We start from the raw sequence: 20,512 nt of genomic DNA, 5'->3' as shown, positions 1-20,512 counted from the left end.
TATAACTTGAGGTGTGTACTTACATTTACTAAACCTTCACTGGTCTACGTTTTCCTTCCTTTTTCATCAAAGACTGCAAGAAAAGAGCCCTTCAGATCATCAATTCTCCAAACACTAGAACTACTCTTAACAAAGTTATAGTTCTTCCCTACACTTAGGTTACATTGAACGTCTCTAAAGTGCTCACACAAGCCATTGCATTCAGCACTTCCATAAAACATCTGACCAGGACGAAATCGAAGAACATTGAACCAGTCAATGCAGGGATTAGACTTACCCATGTGGAGGTTGTGACAGAATATACGTAGGTGTAACAGCAATGAACACATCAATACATGTGGAAGTAGGTCGTGCCCAAGAATTAGGCAAGCCTAATTCTTGGGCACGACCTACTTCCACATTGAACAAATGTGACACGACCTATGACTGCCACATCAATACATGTATGAATGATAACTTGAACAACGAATTCTACCAACCACCTCATGAAATTCAAAGAACCTAATTTCCGCAGAAGTAAATGCCTTGAATCATCATCTCTGAAGTCATAGCATGAATTATCCTCAAACAATAAGCCCCACCATCACATAGCTGCTCCCCCTACTAATACTACCACCACAGGTATTACAACTCTTACTACTACTACTACTAACACAAGTACTAATACTACTATTGCTAACACAAGTGCTACTACTACTACTACCTACAACGATTATATTATGCTTTGCATCTCAATCTGTACCTAAATATACCCTGTGCCCCTGTATTGTTTCTAACAACTTAACAAAGCTCCTGAAGAGCGAAACGTTGCCACCATAAAACGTCACATTAGTTACACTTGGGGTCCCTTTACCTAACACATTGTCAGTAATTCTACCAACATTATTACAATTGCGAACTCTGGAAACCAATATTTAACCTACATCCTTTCTAAGTCTAATCTTTGTCTAATTTAAAACCATTATTTCTGATTCTTACTTGATTCGACATCCTCAGTACATTACTAATATCGCCTTTGTTTATGTCCATCAACCACTTACATAATTTAATGATATCTCGTTTCATTCTACGTCTCTGAAGAGAGACTCCAGTTATGACTCTCATGTTGTGTGGCCTCTTCAAGGGGGGCTCCTTGGCGTGGTGAAGAGGCTCTTGGTCTGAGGAATTAGCCCTGTCGGTCTTCTTCCTCAGACAGAACCTAATTACCCCCCATTCTCCCCTCCCCTATCCCATCCTCCCCTTTTTCCATTCCTCCTCCTCCTCCCCACCCCTCCCTTTTGCCCTTCCTCTTTTTGGCCTTCAGGATTTCTCCCACAGGCGCGCTAGTTCCTAGGTAGGGGAAAGGACACTGGGGTCCATCCCATTCCGTTGAGGTTCTTGGCGGTGGCGTAGTTTGCCGTGGAATCTGGATTGCCTGGGGATGTCCCGATCCCTCTCCGGTATCCCGGAGTAGCTTTGGGTATCTTTCGGGCGACGGGTGTATCTCTGGAAGCCACCTTTCGGATTCCGGGGGTGGTGGCCGAAGGAGGTATGCTTTGTGGCGGATATCCGGCCGCCCTCTCTTTTGTCCACTGAGGTAGCTCGGCAGATGTCAGGTTGCTATCCCGGATTGCTGGTTTACTGGCATGAAGGGTAGGGTATGGCACGGGTTCCATGCTGCATCTGCACTACTAGCGGTGTTGAGGTCCTCTTGGGCGCGGAGGGAGATTTCCGGCCCTTTCATTCCTCCTAGGAACTATTCCTCCCCGCTCCCCCCTTTTTTTATTTTTTTTTTATTTTTATTTTCTTTTCTTCTTTCTTTTTTTTTCTTAAAAACAAAAAGCAAAGGAGTAACCTAACCATGACAGCCCTAGTCCATGAAACCACTACCCCCCGGCCCCTTCTTGATACCGCACCCCATTCTGACCCTGCCTTGTGTTTAGACCACTCTTCGGACACTCCTGATGCCCCTGTACCTCTTGCTGGTGCTGTTTCCTCACCCGCTTCAGGTACCGGGGCTTTGACTGACTCCTTCGATTTGTCTGAACTCCGCTCTCCTTTGACTATGCTTCCAGCTTCTCCCTCTACGGTACGGCAATTTTCGAATCGCTCGCCCATTTCATCCCGGACCAACTCCGGTCCTACTCCTAAACGCCAACGTCAATCTCCTGATGATGCTCCTTCGTTACCTTCCCATTCTACTCGGAAAAGACCGACACGTCAAGCACTCCCTCTCCACGCTCAGTTTCGGACCACACAATGGACTAAATTCTTTACTTTAAGACCAACTTCTTCTTCTGCCTACCTTTCTGACCATAGTATTGGCAAAGCGCTCCTGCGTCATGTTGGCAGAGATATTTCATTTCACGCTCTCAAGAGCGGTACGCGCATCGTCACTGTCCAGAATGCTACCCAAGCTCATGATCTTTCTCTCCTTTCGAATATCGATACTACTCCTATCACTATTGAAAAACATCTTTCTCTCAATTCTTGTAGTGGTACTGTCATTCTGCCCCATACCATAGTCCAACAGAATTTCCAGTCATGTGGCAATGACATTTTTGAACAGCTGGAACTCCAGGATCTCCCAATCCTCAAAGTAGACACTTATGTCCTTCCTGCCCGGGGGAGGAGACGTTACCCTTGCAATGTGGCTCATTTAACTTTTGACAGCCGAGAACTCCCGTCCTCTGTATATGTCGCAGGACATCGGTTACAAGTTCGAAAGGTGATACCTACACCGCAACAATGTAGAAATTGCTGGCGTTTTGGTCACCCAGCGAAATATTGCAGATCTATGGCCGAATGCCCAGTCTGTGGTGCCGACGACCATTCTAATACATCTTGCAGTCAACCTCCATCTTGCCTTAATTGTAATGAAGCTCACCCTTCATACTCCCGCCGTTGCCAGGTCTACTTAAATGAACGTGAAATCCGTTGCCTCAAAGAGGCAGAAGGTCTTCCTTATGCTATGGCAGTTACTCATCTCCGCCTCCAAGGGAGACTACCCCGTGTTTCTTATTCTCGTGTTTCCAAACATCCCCCCACTTCTGGGGTCCCATCTTCTGCAGCATCCTCTGTTGTTACCCCTCCCATTGCCACTACGGCATCTAATCCTTTTGCTGTCCTTGGCTCTGACGTCCCGACTACAACTCAGTCTGTTCTCACATCTTCGCGTCCTTCCTCACAAGCCCCAGTATCGACAAGACCTCGTACGACACCTAATACCAATCGCCCCTCTACACAGAAGTCCAAAAAATCCACATTGCTCAAATCTTCTTTGCCCCTTCCTTCCCTTCTTCCACCTCCACACTTTACCTTTCCAGTCTCTGTACCTAGTTCTTCCCCTCTCTCTGGCTCTATTACAAGTGTGGAGATTCACCCTCCTCCTTGTACTATGCCTTCCACCCCCGTCCCCTCCCAAGTTTCTCCCTCTTCTGCCACCTCCCAGGTTTCTGCCTCTTCTGTCCCCCCCTACACTTCATCTCCAGTCCCTTACACTCTTCCCTCCCCCTCTACTTTGGTACAGTCCATTACTGTTCCAATCTTTACTCACCCTCCTCCTTCTATCTCCAATATGGTCTCCCATACATCTTTGAATTCAGAAACACTTGAAGCCATTTCAGAATATATTGCAGACACTAAACCTTCAATGGACACTGATTCACTTCCTGTTCCTTCTCTTCCCTCTCCTCCATCTTCACAACCCCATTCTTTGCAACGCTCCGTTCCTTCGCTACTTGAACATCTTCCAATGCCACCACACGTTGACTTTTCTAACCCCTCTAGTCTGTAGGTGCCTTTACCTACAGATTCCTGATATTTTCTTCATCGCCAATCATGGCCTATTTACAGTGGAATATCCGCGGCCTCAAGGGTAATCGGGGTGAGCTTCAGATGTTGCTTTCCAGGTTTTCCCCTGTTGGTGCTTGCTTACAAGAACCAAAATTACACTCGGCTGTTTTCCAACCTATCTCAGGCTATAATTTATTGTATTCTTCGGATCCTTTCTCAGATGGGACCTTTATTGAAAGTGCCCTTCTTCTACGCAATGATATTCCGTACTGTCAACTATTTGTCCATACCTTGCTGCATTACACTGCAGCCCGTATCCACTTGAATAAGTGGTTTACAATATGTTCTTTATATCTTTCTCCTTCTCGAGCATTTTCTATCCCAGACTTTGCCTTTCTTGTTTCATCCTTACCACCACCACTTCTGTTACTTGGTGATTTTAATGCCCACCATTTCCTCTGGGGGGGGTCTCATTGTGACTCACGTGGCATTCAGTTGGAGGCTTTTCTCGCCTCTCACCCCCTCCATCCATGTTTTAAATATGGGTACTCCCACCCATTTTGATCCTCGTACTCATACTCTCTCTTGCATCGATCTATCAGTCTGCTCTTCCTCCACTGCACTAGACTTCACCTGGTCTGTTCTACCAGACTTACATGACAGTGATCATTTTCCGATCATTCTTACTTCTCCTTCCTATTCACCACCTTTCCGTAGCCCTCGCTGGCAATTTGATCGGGCAAATTGGGATCTTTACTCACACCTCACTGCTTTTAGTGAGGTTCCTTCTTCATCCTCCATTGATGAGCTCCTACACATCTTCTCGACATCAGTTTATACCGCAGCTTCTCATTCTATACCCCAAACCTCAGGCAGGCATTCTCAGAAGTGCGTGCCTTGGTGGTCTCCTGCTTGTGCTCGTGCAGTACGTTTAAAACGTGCTGCATGGGGCAGGTACCGGTACAATAGAACCGCTGAGAGACTTGTTGATTTTAAGCAGAAGCGTGCGATCGCTCGCCGTGTCATCCGTAAAGCTAAACGCACTTGTTGGCGAGACTATGTTTCCACCATCACCTCTGCTTCTTCTATGAGTGCAGTCTGGAAAAAAGTGAGGAAATTGAGAGGTAAATACTCTCCTGACCCGGCTCCTGTTCTACGGGTCACTGGTGTTGATATAGCAAACCCTCTCGACGTTGCCATTGAACTTGGCACACATCTGGTCCGTATTTCCCGAGGGCTCCATCTATGCCCCTCGTTTCTTTCCTCAAAGTCTGCCAGAGAGTTAGTACCCTTGGTCTTTTCTTCTCTCAGAGAATAACAGTATAATGTGCCTTTTACACTTCAAGACCTGGAGGCAACGCTCTCAGCTTGCCGATCATCGGCAGCTGGGCCTGATGACATTCATATTCGTATGTTACAACATTTACATCGGTCAGCCCTTGTAGTCCTCTTACACCTCTTCAATCTTATTTGGGCACAAGGAGTTCTTCCACAGCTGTGGAAATCTGCCATTGTTCTCCCTTTCCGCAAACCGGGTACTACAGGACATGATGCCTCCCACTATCGCCCCATCGCTCTTACTAGTGCAGTTTGCAAAGTGATGGAACGCCTCGTAAATCGACGTTTAATGTGGTATTTAGAGACTCACAACAGTCTCTCTGCTAGTCAATATGGCTTTCGTAAGGGTCGTTCTACCATAGACCCCTTACTACGCTTGGATACGTATGTTCGTAATGCCTTTGCGAATAATCACTCAGTTATTGCCATATTTTTTGACCTTGAGAAGGCATATGACACATCTTGGAGGTATAATATTTTGGCCCAGGCCCATTCCTTAGGCCTCCGAGGCAATCTACCATCCTTCCTTAAGAACTTTTTAACTGACAGACATTTCCGTGTTCGAGTCAATAATGTTCTTTCCCCGGACTTCGTCCAAGCTGAAGGTGTCCCTCAGGGATGTGTTCTAAGCACAACACTTTTTCTCCTTGCTATAAATGATTTGGCCTCTGTTCTTCCACCCAATATTTGGTCATCACTCTATGTTGATGACTTCGCTATTGCTTGTGCAGGTGCTGACTGTCACCTTATTGCAGTTTCTCTCCAGCATGCGGTCGACCGTGTTTCCACTTGGGCCACCACGCATGGGTTTAAATTTTCAAGTACCAAACCTCACCAAATTACTTTCACTAGATGCTCTGTTATCTCCGATCATCCTTTGTATCTCTATGGCTCCCGTATCCCCGAACGTGATACAGTCAGGTTTCTAGGCCTTCTCTTTGACCGTCGGTTATCCTGGAAACCTCACATTACCTCTCTGAAGGCAACTTGTCACAGCCGGCTAAACCTTCTTAAAACCCTTGCTCATCTTTCCTGGGGAGCTGATCGTCGAACTCTGCTTTGCCTACATTCAGCCCTCGTTTTATCGAAACTCGATTATGGTGACCAGATTTATTCGGCGGCCTCTCCTGCTACTCTCTCTAGCCTTAACTCTATCCATCACCAAGGCTTACGTTTGTGCCTTGGTGCTTTTCGCTCTTCCCCTGTTGAGAGCCTCTATACAGAAGCAAATGTTCCATCCTTGTCTGATCGCCGTGATGCCCATTGCCTTCGCTACTATGTACGCTCTCACGATCTACACAATCCTTCCATTTATAGAATGGTCACAGATATTAGTAGACATTCTTTATTCGTTCGCTGCCCCTGTTTGCTCCGTCCCTTTTCTCGTCGCCTACATTCACTCTTGTCTTCCCTTCAGTTACCACCTTTATATGTTCATGTAGCATCTCACTTTTCCCTACCCCCCTGGGAAGTTCCAGCTGTTCGGGTCTGTTCTTTCTCACTCCCTTGCTCGAAAGCTCAACTGCCTACGGTGGCTTCCCGCTCTCCTTTTCTTGATCACTTCCACTCCCATTCTCATGCCACCGCTGTGTACACAGATGGCTCTAAGTCTTCAGACGGCGTCGGATTCGCAGCAGTGTTTCCAGACAGCGTCGTACGGGGGCATTTACTATCTTCAGCTAGCATTTTTACTGCTGAACTGTATGCCATTCTTGCAGCACTTATTCGTATCGCATCTATGCCTGTGTCATCATTTGTAGTAGTCTCAGACTCCCTTAGTGCTCTACAGGCTATACGAAAATTTGATACATCTCATCCCCTAGTTCTCCGTATCCAACTTTGGCTACGCCGTATCTCTACCGAACATAAAGATATTGTTTTTTGTTGGGTCCCTGGTCATGTCGACGTACAGGGCAATGAACAGGCAGACACTGCTGCGTGGTCAGCAGTACATGACCTACCAATTTCCTATCGAGGTGTTCCATTTCTGGACTATTTTGCTGCAATAGCTACCCACCTTCGCACCCGTTGGCAACAACGTTGGTCAACTCTGCTCGGTAACAAACTTCATTCTATTAAACCGAGCATAGGTTACTGGCCGTCTTCTTGTCATCAGTGCCGAGGTTGGGAGACCACTCTCTCCCGCCTTCGCATTGGCCACACTCGTCTTACTCATGGGTATCTCATGGAGAGGCACCCTGTTCCTCTCTGTGAGCAGTGTCAAGTTCCAGTATCGATTAGCCACATTCTGTTAGACTGCCCTCTCTATCAACGAGCACGCAGAATTTACCTCCAACGTCGTCTTCGTTCTACTACTCTCTCTTTACCTTCCCTTCTTGCTGATGGACCCTCCTTTAATCCTGACTCTCTCATTGACTTCTTGACAACGACTGATTTACTCCACAAACTCTGATGATACTTTTCGCACTCCCCTCAGCCCTTTCTAGTTCAGTCTCTTGCTGCCCTTTACCCTTTCACCATCCACTACCCCGCTGTTATCCGTAACCTATTACTCATCCATCTCCCTTTTGCCACCTGATGCCCTCGCTTCCTTCCTGCCCTGCAGCGCTGTATAGTCCTTGTGGCTTAGCGCTTCTTTTTGATTATAATAATTATAATCATGTTGTGTGTCCTGGTTTAGACAGACGACATGACCAGCATCACTGGTTCTATCAGGGGTCGGGAAACCGGGTTAAAATACCCCCAAATGGGATCGAAATATAAATCTTACGGGTAATGGCGGCTCAATAAATGCATAACTAAAACTGCACAATAATTTATTATTTAATAAGCGGGTGTAAATTATCAAAAAAGTATCAAAAAAAATTTTCAATGAGATTTTTATTAAATTTAGTTTTTCATTTTAATATTTTATTAATTTTTGCTTTATTTTTAAAGTTGTTTTACATATAATACATAATTTTCAGCTTGTGTGACTGTATTCTACATACAAATGGACTCAGTAAACTATTATGAATGTCAATGTTCCTTGTGTCTGCTGGACTGTGTTGACTCTCGAGTTTGGTGGGGAATTTCCCTCTACGCGAGTTTGTTTTGGTGTGATACTGAGAACACTTCACCGACCTCTGTTCTGAAGCTTCGGCTTTGATGTGCCGAGGTGACGGTCCTCCGTCCCACTGATGGACCAAGGTGACGGTCCTCCGTCCCACTGATGTGCCGAGGTGACGATCCTCCGTCCCACTGATGTGCCGAGGTGACGATCCTCCGTCCCACTGATGGACCGAGGTGACGGTCCTCCGTCCCACTGATGGACCGAGGTGACGGTCCTCCGTCCCACTGATGTGCCGAGGTGACGGTCCTCCGTCCCACTGATGGACCAAGGTGACGGTCCTCCGTCCCACTGATGGACCGAGGTGACGGTCCTCCGTCCCACTGATGTGCCGAGGTGACGGTCCTCCGTCCCACTGATGGACCGAGGTGACGGTCCTCCGTCCCACTGATGGACCGAGGTGACGGTCCTCCGTCCCACTGATGGACCGAGGTGACGGTCCTCCGTCCCACTGATGTGCCGAGGTGACGGTCCTCCGTCCCACTGATGGACCGAGGTGACGGTCCTCCGTCCCACTGATGGACCGAGGTGACGGTCCTCCGTCCCACTGATGTGCCGAGGTGACGGTCCTCCGTCCCACTGATGGACCAAGGTGACGGTCCTCCGTCCCACTGATGTGCCGAGGTGACGGTCCTCCGTCCCACTGATGTGCCGAGGTGACGGTCCTCCGTCCCACTGATGTGCCGAGGTGACGGTCCTCCGTCCCACTGATGTGCCGAGGTGACGGTCCTCCGTCCCACTGATGGACCGAGGTGACGGTCCTCCGTCCCACTGATGTGCCGAGGTGACGGTCCTCCGTCCCACTGATGTGCCGAGGTGACGGTCCTCCGTCCCACTGATGGACCGAGGTGACGGTCCTCCGTCCCACTGATGGACCGAGGTGACGGTCCTCCGTCCCACTGATGGACCGAGGTGACGGTCCTCCGTCCCACTGATGTGCCGAGGTGACGGTCCTCCGTCCCACTGATGGACCAAGGTGACGGTCCTCCGTCCCACTGATGGACCGAGGTGACGGTCCTCCGTCCCACTGATGTGCCGAGGTGACGGTCCTCCGTCCCACTGATGGACCGAGGTGACGGTCCTCCGTCCCAATGATGGACCGAGGTGACGGTCCTCCGTCCCACTGATGGACCGAGGTGACGGTCCTCCGTCCCACTGATGTGCCGAGGTGACGGTCCTCCGTCCCACTGATGGACCGAGGTGACGGTCCTCCGTCCCACTGATGGACCGAGGTGACGGTCCTCCGTCCCACTGATGTGCCGAGGTGACGGTCCTCCGTCCCACTGATGGACCAAGGTGACGGTCCTCCGTCCCACTGATGTGCCGAGGTGACGGTCCTCCGTCCCACTGATGTGCCGAGGTGACGGTCCTCCGTCCCACTGATGTGCCGAGGTGACGGTCCTCCGTCCCACTGATGTGCCGAGGTGACGGTCCTCCGTCCCACTGATGGACCGAGGTGACGGTCCTCCGTCCCACTGATGTGCCGAGGTGACGGTCCTCCGTCCCACTGATGTGCCGAGGTGACGGTCCTCCGTCCCACTGATGGACCGAGGTGACGGTCCTCCGTCCCACTGATGGACCGAGGTGACGGTCCTCCGTCCCACTGAGGAACACCTGCAAAGCTGTTTTGAGATCTTCGAAAACTCAGACGTAGCACTGGATAGGTCGGAGGAGCACTGGGCAGGCCAAGGGAGCACTGGACAGGCCAAGGGAGCACAGGACAAGCCAAGGGAGCACTGGACAGGCCAAGGGAGCACTGGACAGGCCAAGGGAGCACAGGACAAGCCAAGGGAGCACTGGACAGAGTTGGTGTTACAAAAAAACGCATATCAATAAACTATTAACATCTCCAGAGAATACCAGAAGGTGTGTCCCTCCAGCATTCAGCCGGTTACTGGGTTATTGTAACAAGTAGTCACTATACTGGCCCAGTTATCCGTTAGAATTACTAACTAAAGAAATAACAGTTGATATATTTATTCAAAAAGTTGTCTAGGTGGACAAAATCAAAGAAAATCACTGAAATAAATTAAGATACAAGTTGTTACACTTGTCTGGTAGTAGTATAGAGGTGAAGACACAATTTACATCATCCTGGCGCTTAAAGCAACGTCTGGTACATTGTCAACAATTATAACAATACTAGTATATACAAGTATGAGTGTGAGGACGTGTGTATGTGCTCGAAGTTGTTTATGTCTCAGTAAGACTCGACTTGAACAGTGACTGACTAGATGTTCTTGAATAATCTAATTTCTTGACCAACCAGGCAATCAAAATAGCTTGCTTGAACAGCGTCAGGAGCAGCAATATAACAAGCAGTAGCACAGCGTCAGGAACAGCAACATAAGCAGCAGCACAGCGTCAGGAGCAGCAATATAACAAGCAGTAGCACAGCGTCAGGAACAGCAACATAAGTAGCAGCACAGCGTCAGGAACAGTAATATAACAAGCAACAACATAGCGTCAGGAACAGCAATATAACAAGCAGTAGCACAGCATCAGGAACAGCAACATAAGCAGCAGCACAGCGTGAGGAACAGCAACATAAGCAGCAGCACAGCGTGAGGAACACCAACATAAGCAGCAGCACAGCGTGAGGAACAGCAACATAAGCAGCAGCACAGCGTCAGGAACAGCAATATAACAAGCAGCAACACAGCGTCAGGAACAGCAATATAACAAGTAGCAGCACAGCGTCAGGAACAGCAATATAACAAGTAGCAACACAGCGTCAGGAACAGCAATATAACAAGCAGCAACACAGCGTCAGGAACAGCAATATAACAAGCAGCAGCACAGCGTCAGGAACAGCAATATAACAAGCAGCAACACAGCGTCAGGAACAGCAATATAACAAGCAGCAACACAGCGTCAGGAACAGCAATATAACAAGCAGCAACACAGCGTCAGGAACAGCAATATAACAAGCAGCAACACAGCGTCAGGAACAGCAATATAACAAGAAGCAACACAGCGTCAGGAACAGCAATATAACAAGCAGCAACACAGCGTCAGGAACAGCAATATAACAAGTAGCAACACAGCGTCAGGAACAGCAATATAACAAGTAACAACACAGCGTCAGGAACAGCAATATAACAAGCAGCAACACAGCGTCAGGAACAGCAATATAACAAGCAGCAGCACAGCGTCAGGAACAGCAATATAACAAGCAGCAACACAGCGTCAGGAACAGCAATATAACAAGCAGCAACACAGCGTCAGGAACAGCAATATAACAAGCAGCAACACAGCGTCAGGAACAGCAATATAACAAGCAGCAGCACAGCGTCAGGAACAGCAATATAACAAGTAGCAACACAGCGTCAGGAACAGCAATATAACAAGTAGCAACACAGCGTCAGGAACAGCAATATAACAAGTAGCAACACAGCGTCAGGAACAGCAATATAACAAGCAGCAACACAGCGTCAGGAACAGCAATATAACAAGTAGCAACACAGCGTCAGGAACTGCAATATAACAAGTAGCAACACAGCGTCAGGAACAGCAATATAACAAGCAGCAGCACAGCGTCAGGAACAGCAATATAACAAGCAGCAACACAGCGTCAGGAACAGCAATATAACAAGTAGCAACACAGCGTCAGGAACAGCAATATAACAAGTAGCAGCACAGCGTCAGGAACAGCAATATAACAAGTAGCAACACAGCGTCAGGAACAGCAATATAACAAGCAGCAACACAGCGTCAGGAACAGCAATATAACAAGTAGCAACACAGCGTCAGGAACAGCAATATAACAAGCATCAGCACAGCGTCAGGAACAGCAATATAACAAGCAGCAACACAGCGTCAGGAACAGCAATATAACAAGTAGCAACACAGCGTCAGGAACAGCAATATAACAAGTAGCAACACAGCGTCAGGAACAGCAATATAACAAGCAGCAACACAGCGTCAGGAACAGCAATATAACAAGCAGCAGCACAGCGTCAGGAACAGCAATATAACAAGTAGCAACACAGCGTCAGGAACAGCAATATAACAAGCAGCAACACAGCGTCAGGAACAGCAATATAACAAGTAGCAACACAGCGTCAGGAACAGCAATATAACAAGTAGCAACACAGCGTCAGGAACAGCAATATAACAAGCAGCAACACAGCGTCAGGAACAGCAATATAACAAGTAGCAACACAGCGTCAGGAACAGCAATATAACAAGCAGCAGCACAGCGTCAGGAACAGCAATATAACAAGCAGCAACACAGCGTCAGGAACAGCAATATAACAAGCAGCAACACAGCGTCAGGAACAGCAATATAACAAGTAGCAACACAGCGTCAGGAACAGCAATATAACAAGCAGCAGCACAGCGTCAGGAACAGCAATATAACAAGCAGCAGCACAGCGTCAGGAACAGCAATATAACAAGCAGCAACACAGCGTCAGGAACAGCAATATAACAAGCAGCAACACAGCGTCAGGAACAGCAATATAACAAGTAGCAACACAGCGTCAGGAACAGCAATATAACAAGTAGCAGCACAGCGTCAGGAACAGCAATATAACAAGCAGCAACACAGCGTCAGGAACAGCAATATAACAAGCAGCAACACAGCGTCAGGAACAGCAATATAACAAGCAGCAGCACAGCGTCAGGAACAGCAATATAACAAGCAGCAACACAGCGTCAGGAACAGCAATATAACAAGTAGCAACACAGCGTCAGGAACAGCAATATAACAAGTAGCAGCACAGCGTCAGGAACAGCAATATAACAAGTAGCAACACAGCGTCAGGAACAGCAATATAACAAGTAGCAACACAGCGTCAGGAACAGCAATATAACAAGCAGCAACACAGCGTCAGGAACAGCAATATAACAAGCAGCAGCACAGCGTCAGGAACAGCAATATAACAAGCAGCAGCACAGCGTCAGGAACAGCAATATAACAAGCAGCAGCACAGCGTCAGGAACAGCAATATAACAAGTAGCAACACAGCGACAGGAACAGCAATATAACAAGCAGCAACACAGCGTCAGGAACAGCAATATAACAAGTAGCAACACAGCGTCAGGAACAGCAATATAACAAGCAGCAACACAGCGTCAGGAACAGCAATATAACAAGTAGCAACACAGCGTCAGGAACAGCAATATAACAAGCAGCAACACACAGCGTCAGGAGCAGCAATATAACAAGTAGCAGCACAGCGTCAGGAACAGCAATATAACAAGTAGCAGCACAGCGTCAGGAACAGCAATATAACAAGTATCAGCACAGCGTCAGGAACAGCAATGTAACATGTATCAGCACAGCGTCAGGAACAGCAACATAAGCAGCAGCACAGCGTCAGGAGCAGCAATATAACAAGCAGCAGCACAGCGTCAGGAACAGCAACATAAACAGCAGCACAGCGTCAGGAACAGCAATATAATAAGCAGCAGCACAGCGTCAGGAACAGCAATATAACAAGAAGCAGCACAGCGTCAGGAACAGCAACATAAACAGCAACACACCGTCAGGAACAGCAATATAACAAGGAGCAGCACAGCGTCAGGAACAGCAATTTAACAAGCAACACAGCGTCAGGAACAGCAATATAATAAGCAGCAGCACAGCGTCAGGAACAGCAATTTAACAAGCAACACAGCGTCAAGAACAGCAATATAATAAGCAGCAGCACAGCGTCAGGAACAGGAATATAACAAGCAGCACAGCGTCAGGAACAGCAATATAATAAGCAGCCGCACAGCGTCAGGAACAGCAACATAAGCAGCAATACAGCGTCAGGAACAGCAACATAAGCAGCAGCACAGCATCAGGAACAGCAACATAAGCAGCAACACAGCGTCAGGAACAGCAAAATAAGCAGCAGCACAGCGTCAGGAACAGCAACATAAGCAGCAGCACAGCATCAGGAACAGCAACATAAGCAGCAGCACAGCGTCAGGAACAGCAACATAAGCAGCAGCACAGCATCAGGAACAGCAACATAAGCAGCAGCACAGCATCAGGAACAGCAACATAAACAGCAGCACAGCGTAAGGAACAGCAATATAACAAGCAGCAACACAGCATCAGGAACAGCAACATAAGCAGCAACATAGCGTCAGGAACAGCAACATAAGCAGAGCACAGCGTCAGGAACAGCAATATAACAAGCAGCAACACAGCATCAGGAACAGCAACATAAGCAGCAGCACAGCATCAGGAACAGCAACATAAGCAGCAGCACAGCATCAGGAACAGCAACATAAGCAGCAGCACAGCGTCAGGAACAGCAACATAAGCAGCAGCACAGCATCAGGAACAGCAACATAAGCAGCAGCACAGCATCAGAACAGCAACATAAGCAGCAGCACAGCATCAGGAACAGCAACATAAGCAGCAGCACAGCGTCAGGAACAGCAACATAAGCAGCAGCACAGCGTCAGGAACAGCAACATAAGCAGCAGCACAGCGTCAGGAACAGCAATATAACAAGCAGCAACACAGCATCAGGAACAGCAACATAAGCAGCAACACAGCGTCAGGAACAGCAACATAAGCAGCAGCACAGCGTCAGGAACAGCAACATAAACAGCAACACAGCTTCAGGAACAGCAACATAAAAAGCAGCACAGCGTCAGGAACAGCAACATAACCAGCAGCACAGCGTCAGGAACAGCAACATAACAAGCAGCAACGCAGCATCAGGAACAGCAACATAAGCAGCAACGCAGCGCCAGGAACAGCAACATAAACAGCAGCACAGCGTCAGGAACAGCAACATAAACAGCAGCACAGCGCCAGGAACAGCAATATAACAAGTAGCAACACAGCGTCAGGAACAGCAATATAACAAGCAGCAACACAGCGTCAGGAACAGCAATATAACAAGCAGCAGCACAGCGTCAGGAACAGCAATATAACAAGCAGCAGCACAGCGTCAGGAACAGCAATATAACAAGTAGCAACACAGCGTCAGGAACAGCAATATAACAAGCAGCAACACAGCGTCAGGAACAGCAATATAACAAGTAGCAACACAGCGTCAGGAACAGCAATATAACAAGCAGAAACACAGCGTCAGGAACAGGAATATAACAAGCAGCAGCACAGCGTCAGGAACAGCAATATAACAAGCAGCAGCACAGCGTCAGGAACAGCAATATAACAAGTAGCAACACAGCGTCAGGAACAGCAATATAACAAGCAGCAGCACAGCGTCAGGAACAGCAATATAACAAGCAGCAACACAGCGTCAGGAACAGCAATATAACAAGTAGCAACACAGCGTCAGGAACAGCAATATAACAAGTAGCAACACAGCGTCAGGAACAGCAATATAACAAGCAGCAGCACTGCGTCAGGAACAGCAATATAACAAGCAGCAACACAGCGTCAGGAACAGCAATATAACAAGCAGCAACACAGCGTCAGGAACAGCAATATAACAAGTAGCAACACAGCGTCAGGAACAGCAATATAACAAGCAGCAGCACAGCGTCAGGAACAGCAATATAACAAGCAGCACACAGCGTCAGGAACAGCAATATAACAAGCAGCAACACAGCGTCAGGAACAGCAATATAACAAGTAGCAACAAAGCGTCAGGAACAGCAATATAACAAGCAGCAACACAGCGTCAGGAACAGCAATATAACAAGCAGCAGCACAGCGTCAGGAACAGCAATATAACAAGCAGCAACACAGCGTCAGGAACAGCAATATAACAAGTAGCAACACAGCGTCAGGAACAGCAATATAACAAGCAGCAACACAGCGTCAGGAACAGCAATATAACAAGCAGCAGCACAGCGTCAGGAACAGCAATATAACAAGCAGCAACACAGCGTCAGGAACAGCAATATAACAAGCAGCAGCACAGCGTCAGGAACAGCAATATAACAAGTAGCAACACAGCGTCAGGAACAGCAATATAACAAGCAGCAACACAGCGTCAGGAACAGCAATATAACAAGTAGCAACACAGCGTCAGGAACAGCAATATAACAAGCAGCAACACAGCGTCAGGAACAGCAATATAACAAGTAGCAACACAGCGTCAGGAACAGCAATATAACAAGCAGCAACACACAGCGTCAGGAACAGCAATATAACAAGTAGCAACACAGCGTCAGGAACAGCAATATAACAAGTAGCAGCACAGCGTCAGGAACAGCAATATAACAAGTAGCAACACAGCGTCAGGAACAGCAATATAACAAGTAGCAGCACAGCGTCAGGAACAGCAATATAACAAGCAGCAACACAGCGTCAGGAACAGCAATATAATAAGCAGCAGCACAGCGTCAGGAACAGCAATATAACAAGAAGCAGCACAGCGTCAGGAACAGCAACATAAACAGCAACACACCGTCAGGAACAGCAATATAACAAGTAGCAGCACAGCGTCAGGAACAGCAATTTAACAAGCAACACAGCGTCAGGAACAGCAATATAATAAGCAGCAGCACAGCGTCAGGAACAGCAATTTAACAAGCAACACAGCGTCAGGAACAGCAATATAATAAGCAGCAGCACAGCGTCAGGAACAGCAATATAACAAGCAGCACAGCGTCAGGAACAGCAATATAATAAGCAGCCGCACAGCGTCAGGAACAGCAACATAAGCAGCAATACAGCGTCAGGAACAGCAACATAAGCAGCAGCACAGCATCAGGAACAGCAACATAAGCAGCAACACAGCGTCAGGAACAGCAAAATAAGCAGCAGCACAGCATCAGGAACAGCAACATAAGCAGCAGCACAGCATCAGGAACAGCAACATAAACAGCAGCACAGCATCAGGAACAGCAACATAAGCAGCAGCACAGCGTCAGGAACAGCAACATAAGCAGCAGCACAGCATCAGGAACAGCAACATAAGCAGCAGCACAGCATCAGGAACAGCAACATAAACAGCAGCACAGCGTCAGGAACAGCAATATAACAAGCAGCAACACAGCATCAGGAACAGCAACATAAGCAGCAACATAGCGTCAGGAACAGCAACATAAGCAGAGCACAGCGTCAGGAACAGCAATATAACAAGCAGCAACACAGCATCAGGAACAGCAACATAAGCAGCAGCACAGCATCAGGAACAGCAACATAAGCAGCAGCACAGCATCAGGAACAGCAACATAAGCAGCAGCACAGCGTCAGGAACAGCAACATAAGCAGCAGCACAGCATCAGGAACAGCAACATAAGCAGCAGCACTGCATCAGAACAGCAACATAAGCAGCAGCACAGCATCAGGAACAGCAACATAAGCAGCAGCACAGCATCAGGAACAGCAACATAAGCAGCAGCACAGCGTCAGGAACAGCAACATAAACAGCAGCACAGCGTCAGGAACAGCAACATAAGCAGCAGCACAGCGTCAGGAACAGCAACATAACAAGCAGCAACGCAGCATCAGGAACAGCAACATAAGCAGCAACACAGCGTCAGGAACAGCAACATAAGCAGCAGCACAGCATCAGGAACAGCAACATAAGCAGCAGCACAGCGTCAGGAACAGCAACATAAACAGCAGCACAGCGTCAGGAACAGCAACATAAGCAGCAGCACAGCGTCAGGAACAGCAACATAACAAGCAGCAACGCAGCATCAGGAACAGCAACATAAGCAACAACGCAGCGTCAGGAACAGCAACATAAGCAGCAGCACAGCGTCAGGAACAGCAATATAACAAGCAGCAACACAGCATCAGGAACAGCAACATAAGCAGTAACACAGCGTCAGGAACAGCAACATAAACAGCAGCACAGCATCAGGAACAGCAACATAAACAGCAGCACAGCGTCAGGAACAGCAACATAAGCAGCAGCACAGCATCAGGAACAGCAACATAAGCAGCAGCACAGCGTCAGGAACAGCAACATAAACAGCAGCACAGCGTCAGGAACAGCAACATAAAAAGCAGCACAGCATCAGGAACAGCAACATAAACAGCAGCACAGCGTCAGGAACAGCAACATAAACAGCAACACAGCTTCAGGAACAGCAACATAAAAAGCAGCACAGCATCAGGAACAGCAACACAAACAGCAGCACAGCGTCAGGAACAGCAACATAAACAGCAGCACAGCGTCAGGAACAGCAACACAAACAGCAGCACAGCGTCAGGAACAGCAACATAAGCAGCAGCACAGCTTCAGGAACAGCAACATAAACAGCAGCACAGCGCCAGGAACAGCAACATAAACAGCAGCACAGCGCCAGGAACAGCAACATAAACAGCAGCACAGCGTCAGGAACAGCAACATAAACAGCAGCACAGCGCCAGGAACAGCAACATAAACAGCAGCACAGCGTCAGGAACAGCAACATAAACAGCAGCACAGCGCCAGGAACAGCAACATAAACAGCAGCACAGCGTCAGGAACAGCAACATAAGCAGCAGCACAGCGTCAGGAACAGCAACATAAACAGCAGCACAGCGTCAGGAACAGCAACATAAACAGCAGCACAGCATCAGGAACAGCAACATAAACAGCAGCACAGCGTCAGGAACAGCAACATAAACAGCAGCACAGCATCAGGAACAGCAACATAAACAGCAGCACAGCATCAGGAACAGCAACATAAACAGCAGCACAGCGTCAGGAACAGCAACATAAACAGCAGCACAGCGTCAGGAACAGCAACATAAACAGCAGCACAGCGTCAGGAACAGCAACATAAACAGCAGCACAGCGTCAGGAACAGCAACATAAACAGCAGCACAGCGCCAGGAACAGCAACATAAGCAACAGCACAGCGTCATGAACAGGAACATAAACAGCAGCACAGCATCAGGAACAGCAACATAAACAGCAGCACAGCGTCAGGAACAGCAACATAAACAGCAGCACAGCGTCAGGAACAGCAACATAAGCAGCAGCACAGCGTCAGGAACAGCAACATAAACAGCAGCACAGCGTCAGGAACAGCAACATAAGCAGCAACACAGCGTCAGGAACAGCAACATAAGCAGCAGCACAGCGTCAGGAACAGCAACATAAGCAGCAGCACAGCGTCAGGAACAGCAACATAAACAGCAGCACAGCGTCAGGAACAGCAACATAAGCAGCAGCACAGCGTCAGGAACAGCAACATAAACAGCAGCACAGCGTCAGGAACAGCAACATAAACAGCAGCACAGCGTCAGGAACAGCAACATAAACAGCAGCACAGCGTCAGGAACAACAACATAAACAGCAGCACAGCGTCAGGAACAACAACATAAACAGCAGCACAGCGTCAGGAACAGCAACATAAACAGCAGCACAGCGTCAGGAACAGCAACATAAACAGCAGCACAGCGTCAGGAACAACAACATAAGCAGCAGCACAGCGTCAGGAACAAGGAGACAAAATAAGGACCCTAACTGGGGACCTTCTGCAGATCCTCCATAAAAGGCATAAAACTCTCTTAATACTGAATCTAAGTTCAGCATAACCAACTCCCCGACTACGACAGTGCGCAGATACCAGACTAAATAAGTCAGTAGTTATAACTCAGGACCTGGAGTAACTTAGTATCAGTACGACACAGGACCTGGAGTAACTTATTGTCAGTACGACACAGGACCTGGAGTAACTTAGTATCAGTACGACACAGGACCTGGAGTAACTTAGTGTCAGTACGACACAGGACCTGGAGTAACTTAGTATCAGTACGACACAGGACCTGGAGTAACTTAGTGTCAGTACGACACAGGACCTGGAGTAACTTAGTGTCAGTACGACACAGGACCTGGAGTAACTTAGTGTCAGTACGACACAGGACCTGGAGTAACTTAGTGTCAGTACGACACAGGACGTGGAGTAACTCAGTGTTACGACACAGGACCTGGAGTAACTTAGTGTCAGTACGACACAGGACCTGGAGTAACTTAGCGCCAGTACGACACAGGACCTGGAGTAACTTAGTGTCAGTACGACACAGGACCTGGATTAACTTAGTGTCAGTACGACACAGGACCTGGAGTAACTCAGTGTCAGTACGACACAGGACCTGGAGTAACTTAGTATCAGTACGACACAGGACCTGGAGTAACTTAGTGTCAGTACGACACAGGACCTGGAGTAACTTAGTGTCAGTACGACACAGGACCTGGAGTAACTTAGTGTCAGTACGACACAGGACCTAGAGTAACTTAGTGTCAGTACGACACAGGACCTGGAGTAACTTAGTGTCAGTACGACACAGGACCTGGAGTAACTTAGTGTCAGTACTACACAGGACCTGGAGTAACTCAGTGTCAGTACGACACAGGACCTGGAGTAACTTAGTGTCAATACGACACAGGACCTGGAGTAACTTAGTGTCAGTACGACACAGGACCTGGAGTAACTCAGTGTCAGTACGACACAGGACCT

Source organism: Cherax quadricarinatus, chromosome 4 (assembly GCF_038502225.1).
Source record: "Cherax quadricarinatus isolate ZL_2023a chromosome 4, ASM3850222v1, whole genome shotgun sequence".
NCBI lineage: Eukaryota > Metazoa > Arthropoda > Malacostraca > Decapoda > Parastacidae > Cherax > Cherax quadricarinatus.
This window is presented reverse-complemented; position numbering follows the sequence as displayed.